The sequence below is a fragment of the Anastrepha obliqua genome, unplaced genomic scaffold (genome assembly GCF_027943255.1).
Source record: "Anastrepha obliqua isolate idAnaObli1 unplaced genomic scaffold, idAnaObli1_1.0 ptg000165l, whole genome shotgun sequence".
NCBI classification, from domain to species: domain Eukaryota; kingdom Metazoa; phylum Arthropoda; class Insecta; order Diptera; family Tephritidae; genus Anastrepha; species Anastrepha obliqua.
The window spans coordinates 60,001-67,500 of NW_026562251.1; the positions used below are offsets into that span (position 1 = coordinate 60,001).

General features: G+C 32.5%; 2 non-coding genes and 1 pseudogene across 2 annotated transcripts in view; all 3 read right to left on the minus strand.

The window, feature by feature from the left end:
* The window catches only part of LOC129252244 (large subunit ribosomal RNA), a 3,986-nt gene extending 3,167 nt beyond the window's left edge, over positions 1–819 (minus strand). The window contains exon 1 of the ribosomal RNA XR_008583332.1: positions 1–819. This exon is cut by the window's left edge and continues 3,167 nt beyond it. This is a non-coding gene — a ribosomal RNA (large subunit ribosomal RNA).
* Positions 820–1,264: 445 nt separating this feature from the next.
* On the minus strand, positions 1,265–1,445 carry LOC129252255 (5.8S ribosomal RNA; annotated as a pseudogene).
* A 601-nt stretch (positions 1,446–2,046) lies between these two features.
* Positions 2,047–4,037, minus strand: LOC129252230 (small subunit ribosomal RNA). The gene has a single exon (XR_008583320.1). It is a non-coding gene; the product is annotated as a small subunit ribosomal RNA (ribosomal RNA).
* Between the last annotated feature and the right edge of the window lie 3,463 nt (positions 4,038–7,500).

Genomic DNA, 7,500 nt, shown 5'->3' on the forward strand with positions numbered 1-7,500 from the left:
TGCACATATGTTAGACTCCTTGGTCCGTGTTTCAAGACGGGTCCCGAAGGTATCCTGAATCTTTCGCATTGTTAATCATATAAATGCATACAAATAAATATTAATATCATAGATATTAAATTTTTTGTAAAATTCAAAAAATGAATTTTAGCATTATATATAATAAAATCTATCAACACTTTATCAAATCATTAGTATTTATTTTATGTTAATATGCTTAAAAAGCAAATTAATTTAAATAAACTTAATATCACCAATGATCTTTTGATAAATACTTTATTATGTTAATAGATTACAATGTCCTTATATGAAAAAAATGCACATTATTTTTTTAATTATTTAATGATGAATTTTTCATAATGGATATTCAGGTTCATCGGGCTTAACCTCTAAGCAGTTTCACGTACTATTTAACTCTCTATTCAGAGTTCTTTTCAACTTTCCCTCACGGTACTTGTTTACTATCGGTCTCATGGTTATATTTAGTTTTAGATGGAGTTTACCACCCACTTAGTGCTGCACTATCAAGCAACACGACTCTTTGGAAATATCTTTCTAGTAATCATTAACGTTATACGGGCCTGGCACCCTCTATGGGTAAATGGCCTCATTTAAGAAGGACTTAAATCGTTAATTTCTCATACTAGATATTAAGATATTCCATACACTGCATCTCACATTTGACATATAGACAAAGTGACTTAGTGCTGAACTATTTTCTTTTCGCTCGCCGCTACTAAGAAAATCCTTGTTAGTTTCTTTTCCTCCCCTCATTAATATGCTTAAATTCAGGGGGTAATCCCATATGAGTTGAGGTTGTTTTAATATTCTTTTTTTATCTTCTCACAATTTAATAAAAAAAATTATATCATCTTTTCATCTCTATTTTTCTTTTCTCCTTTTATATATTGTAAATATATAAAAATAATAATAATGTAAAATGAGGCAATCCTAGAATAAAAAATTTAATTTTTATGCTAGACATTCCTCCTTTTAATTACATATATAAATTATTATTTTATATATATATATATAAATAATATGAAAATTTTTTGTAAAGAATACTTAGATTCAATATTTTCATCATTTCATTTTATTTGAGAGGATTTTTTTTTTAAAGAATATATAATAAATAAAATTCATTATATATCTTTATTTTTTTTGCTATTAATATTATGAATTATTTAAAATCCAATAATATACACATTTGCTTAAATTCAATTATTTTTATAAAAGAATAAGCAACTTATTTAGCATAGTCTTACAACCCTCAACCATATGTAGTCCAAGCAGTACTTTAAAATTGAATTTAATGTACATAACAGCATGGACTGCGATATGCGTTCAAAATGTCGATGTTCATGTGTCCTGCAGTTCACACGATGACGCACAGTTTGCTGCGTTCTTCATCGACCCATGAGCCAAGTGATCCACCGCTTAGAGTATTTTTTTATTTATTTTTATTTATAACAAATGTCAATTTTTTTTTGCATATATTAATTGAAAGAGTAAAATTAAATAATATTAATAATATATAAATTGATTTTCTTTCAATAATATATATCAAATATATTTAACTCTAAACATTTTTATTAAGTTGCGAATGTCTTAGTTCAACAATAATACAGTGGTGGTATTTATTATGATTCAATTATTTTGTATTTTTTTAATCATTTTATGTATATATATAATAATATAATAAATATATACCACTTTTGTTATTGTGAACAAATTAACTTATCATTCAATCAAATGAATAATAAGTACAACTTTTTATTTTCATGTTTAAAGGTTTTTAAAAGAAAAAAATAAGAAAAAACATTACAAAATGTACCATCATATATTATATTTAATATGATATAATTGATGGATCACAAATTGAATGAAAAAGAATAAAAAGAATTATGGATTCAAAATAATTATATAAATTTTTTTTTTTTTTCTTTTTTTTTTTTTTTTTTTTTTTCTTTTTGTTCGCTTGTTTGCTTGTCTGTTTGTTTGTTTGTTTGTTTGTTTGTTTGTTTTTCTTACGGATATGGAACACAATAATGATCCTTCCGCAGGTTCACCTACGGAAACCTTGTTACGACTTTTACTTCCTCTAAATAATCAAGTTCGGTCAACTTTTGCGAAACAACCGTGACACACGAGGCGTCACAGTGATCACGTCCGGAGACCTCACTAAATAATTCAATCGGTAGTAGCGACGGGCGGTATGTACAAAGGGCAGGGACTTAATCAATGCGAGTTAATAACTCGCACTTACTGGGAATTCCAAGTTCATGTGAACAGTTTCAGTTCACAATCCCAAGCATGAAAGTGGTTCAGCGGTTTACCCGGACCTCTCGGTCTAGGAAATACACGTTGATACTTTCATTGTAGCGCGCGTGCAGCCCAGGACATCTAAGGGCATCACAGACCTGTTATTGCTCAATCTCGTTACTGCTAGACGCAATTTGTCCATTTAAGAAGCTAGTGTCCTTATAATGGGACAAACCAACAGGTACGACTCCACTTATATAAACACATTCAAACACTTGTACATTCAAGATGTACGCATGAAAGAAGGCTATATAAGTTTCAACATCATAATCCTGAAAGCATCTATTTAATATATTTGAGTCTCGTTCGTTATCGGAATTAACCAGACAAATCACTCCACGAACTAAGAACGGCCATGCACCACCACCCATAGATTCGAGAAAGAGCTATCAATCTGTCTTACACGCTTATGTTCGGACCTGGTAAGTTTTCCCGTGTTGAGTCAAATTAAGCCGCAGGCTCCACTCCTGGTGGTGCCCTTCCGTCAATTCCTTTAAGTTTCAGCTTTGCAACCATACTTCCCCCGGAGCCCAAAAGCTTTGGTTTCCCGGGAAGCGACTGAGAGAGCCATAGTAGTAGCTACACCCAATTGCTAGCTGGCATCGTTTATGGTTAGAACTAGGGCGGTATCTGATCGCCTTCGAACCTCTAACTTTCGTTCTTGATTAATGAAAACATCTTTGGCAAATGCTTTCGCTTAAGTTAGTCTTACGACGGTCCAAGAATTTCACCTCTCGCGTCGTAATACTAATGCCCCCAAACTGCTTCTATTAATCATTACCTCTTGATCTAAAAACCAATGAAAGTAGAACAGAGGTCTTATTTCATTATTCCATGCACAAAATATTCAGGCATTTGGAGCCTGCTTTAAGCACTCTAATTTGTTCAAAGTAATTGTACCGGCCCACAACAACACTCGATGAAGAGCACTGAAGTAGGTTTAAATAGGAGGAATATATAAAAAATACATTGTATTAATTATATATAAGAACTCCACCGGTAATACGCTTACATACATAAGGTAATGTACATACCACAATATATAGTTGTACTACCCGTATGAAGCACAAATTCAACTACGAACGTTTTAACCGCAACAACTTTAATATACGCTATTGGAGCTGGAATTACCGCGGCTGCTGGCACCAGACTTGCCCTCCAATAGGTCCTTGTTAAAGGATTTAAAGTGTACTCATTCCAATTACAGGGCCTCGGATATGAGTCCTGTATTGTTATTTTTCGTCACTACCTCCCCGAACTGGGAGTGGGTAATTTACGCGCCTGCTGCCTTCCTTAGATGTGGTAGCCGTTTCTCAGGCTCCCTCTCCGGAATCGAACCCTGATTCCCCGTTACCCGTTGCAACCATGGTAGTCCTAGATACTACCATCAAAAGTTGATAGGGCAGACATTTGAAAGATCTGTCGTCGGTACGGGACCATACGATCTGCAAGTTATCTAGAGTTCAACCAATTTAACGATCAAATGATCGCTTGGTTTTAGTCTAATAAAAGCACACGTTCCATAAGGTCCGTGTTTATATTGCATGTATTAGCTCTAGAATTACCACAGTTATCCAAGTAACTGTTAACGATCTATGGAACCATAACTGATATAATGAGCCTTTTGCGGTTTCACTTTTAATTTGTTTGTACTTAGACATGCATGGCTTAATCTTTGAGACAAGCATATAACTACTGGCAGGATCAACCAGAATAATATTTTTATTTATATATTTTTCTTTGTTTTTCATATTTGAAAATTTCATAAATTACGGTGTATATAAAAAGTAAAGGGGCGACCCCCCTTTAGCTTTTCTTATCAAAATTCAAAAACCGTTTTTTATGAAAAAGAATTTTCGTTCTCTATATTATATATTTTATATAAAAATATAAGAACGATATTTCTTCTTAATATTTGCCAATTTTCAAATAATTTATCATTCTTAATAACATTTTACTTTTTTTTCAAATGCATTTTTAACACGTTGGCTGCCAATGTATCACTGGTGATCATTTCAAAAACCTACCCCCAGGTGCCAATGTATCACCGGTGATCATTTCAAAAAACTACCCCCAGGTGCCAATGTATCACCAGTGATACACACCTAGTCCCCTAGATTTTAGGGGCTGGGACCCTAACGGAAGGAGTTTTGAGAAAAATGAAAGTTTATTTTAAAAGAAAAAATATTTTATTTCATAGTAAAATACAAAGTTTTGAAATAATACGAAATTAAAAATGAGAAAATTCAATTCAATTCTGGAAACAGAAAAAACTATATTTTTTGTTTCTAATTTTAATGTAGTTGTTGAAAATGTTTAAGACATAGGTATGGTGACCCTCGACATTGGGTGCAGTATGTTGCCACTAGTTTGGCCTTCTTCCTGGCGACTGACGACGAGTTTGTCGTCTTTAATTCTGAATAGCACATGCCGCAACGATGTCTCTTGCGCCCACCATCCTTTGTTGCTTCTGTCGACGTTATTAAAAAGTGTTTTCCCTGCGGAGGTGAGCGCGCTATTTTGTTTAAAGGCCAGAATCAATTCCTGCAAGACCTTGTCAACTTTATAAGTTTTTGACACTGTTTCAGAGGACTGGGCATTATCTGCGAAGTGAATGAATTTGAGCAAGATCTGGAACCGGTTACGAGCCATAACTTGTGGGACGAATGCGTTTTTGAACAATGTGCTTGGTTTCCAATAGTCGGTTATTGCAGGGTATTTTACCATTCCCATATACATGACTATGGCCAGAAACTCCATGATCTCCTGGCGATCAGTATCTTTCCACATATTCATCCTACTGCTGCTGCGAGTACCGATGCCAGTTACTTGAGAGTTTGCATTCCTATTTGTCTCTTCAACAATAATATCCAATATCTCATCGGTCAAAAACTTTCTGTAATATTGAAATGGCGTACTGGCATCATATTGCAAAACCTGGGGTGGATTGGTAAATTCTTCGAAATTCTTCAAAGTCTCTCAGGTAGCAGGCGAGGTCCATGCTGTCGTAGTTTTCGTCTGTTCTTCATCTGCAGTATTATTAACATTTGTAGCACTAACATCGAGGTCTTCATCAATACTGTCATCACTCCTTGTATCACTGCCTGAATCTGGGATGTACTCATCTTCATCTGGACTAAAATCCTCACCACTAACACTGGAATTTTCCATTGAATTCAACGCATCACGTATTTCCTCGGACTTCACAACTTCACTTCACTATTTTTCACTGTAATTTGCAACCAACTGCTCGCTATGAACTCAAGTTTGATACTGATTTATTTTGATTTACTTGTTCGAAATGTGATCACCGGTGATCACATTTCAAAAAAAAATAAGAATCGTTTTAAAAAACGGCAAGTGGTCACCAGTGAACACAGCACAAAAACATGCTCATACGCGCCAGGAGCGTGACTTTTATTCCTGGTAAAAATATCTCATTAAAATTCAAACGGGAACATGACTTTTTTTGCTTGGCACCTGGGGGTAGATTTTTTTTGTGATCACCGGTGATACTTGGCACCTGGGGGAGGTTTTTTTTTGTGATCACCGGTGATACCTGGCAGCCAACGTGTTAATGTAATAATTTCATATATTACATAATTTTTCTCTTTGAATTGAAATTAATAATTTCATAATTCTATTTTTTAATCATAAATATATATGATTGAAAAAATTTTCTCCTCTTTTCCTTTGTTTAAAATTTAATTTTTCTTATAAATTTTTGTTTTTCTTATTTTTTTCTCTTCATCATCTGTTTAATTTCCTGTATTTATACAAGAAACAAACAGTTGAGGATAATTTCTATGTAATGCTAGTATAGAATATAAAATTTTGAATTCAAAAATTTATTTCTATTTAAACTAACTATAGAAAACCAGGAATAAAATACAATAACACCAATATGCCATAACATGTTAGTATAGAATATAGATTCTTCATATATGTATATATATTCGAAAATTTTTTCTATTTAAACTAACGTATGGAAAACCAGGAATAAAATCATAATATTACCAGTTTAATATGGCTCAAATTCGAGTTTCATATAGTTATGATTCGATTTATATGCTTCAATATCATTGGTTAGTTAACTTTTGATATTTTCATATTATATCACATGCCTTCACCGTGAGTGTTTTTTGCCATGCACACCTCACATTGTCAAAAATGTATGGGAAAAATTCATTTCAATACATTTCAGTTTGATTTGAAATGTCTTTATTATATATTTTAGTGCCAATATGCCAAGGTTATATTCCATAACTCTTTATTTAAACTAACGTATGGAAAACCAGGCATAAAATCACAATATTACCAGTTTAATATGGCTCAAATTCGAGTTTCATATAGTTATGATTCGATTTATATGCTTCAATATCATTGGTTAGTTAACTTTTGATATTTTCATATTATATCACATGCCTTCACCGTGAGTGTTTTTTGCCATGCACACCTCACATTGTCAAAAATGTATGGGAAAAATTCATTTCAATACATTTCAGTTTGATTTGAAATGTCTTTATTATATATTTTAGTGCCAATATGCCAAGGTTATATTCCATAACTCTTTATTTAAACTAACGTATGGAAAACCAGGCATAAAATCACAATATTAACAGTTTAATATGGCTTAAATTCGAGTTTCATATAGTTATGATTCGATTTATATGCTTCAATATCATTGGTTAGTTAACTTTTGATATTTTCATATTATATTTCACATGCCTTCACCGTGAGTGTTTTTTGCCATGCACACCTCACATTGTCAAAAATGTATGGGAAAAATTCATTTCAATACATTTCAGTTTGACTTGAAATGTCTTTATTATATATTTTAATGGCAATATGCCAAGGTTATATTCCATAAAATGTTAGTATAGAATATAGATTCTTCATATATGTATATATATTCGAGAATTTTTTTCTATTTAAACTAACGTATGGAAAACCAGGCATAAAATCACAATATTACCAGTTTAATATGGCTCAAATTCGAGTTTCATATAGTTATGATTCGATTTATATGCTTCAATATCATTGGTTAGTTAACTTTTGATATTTTCATATTATATCACATGCCTTCACCGTGAGTGTTTTTTGCCATGCACACCTCACATTGTCAAAAATGTATGGGAAAAATTCATTTCAATACATTTCAGTTTGATTTGAAATGTC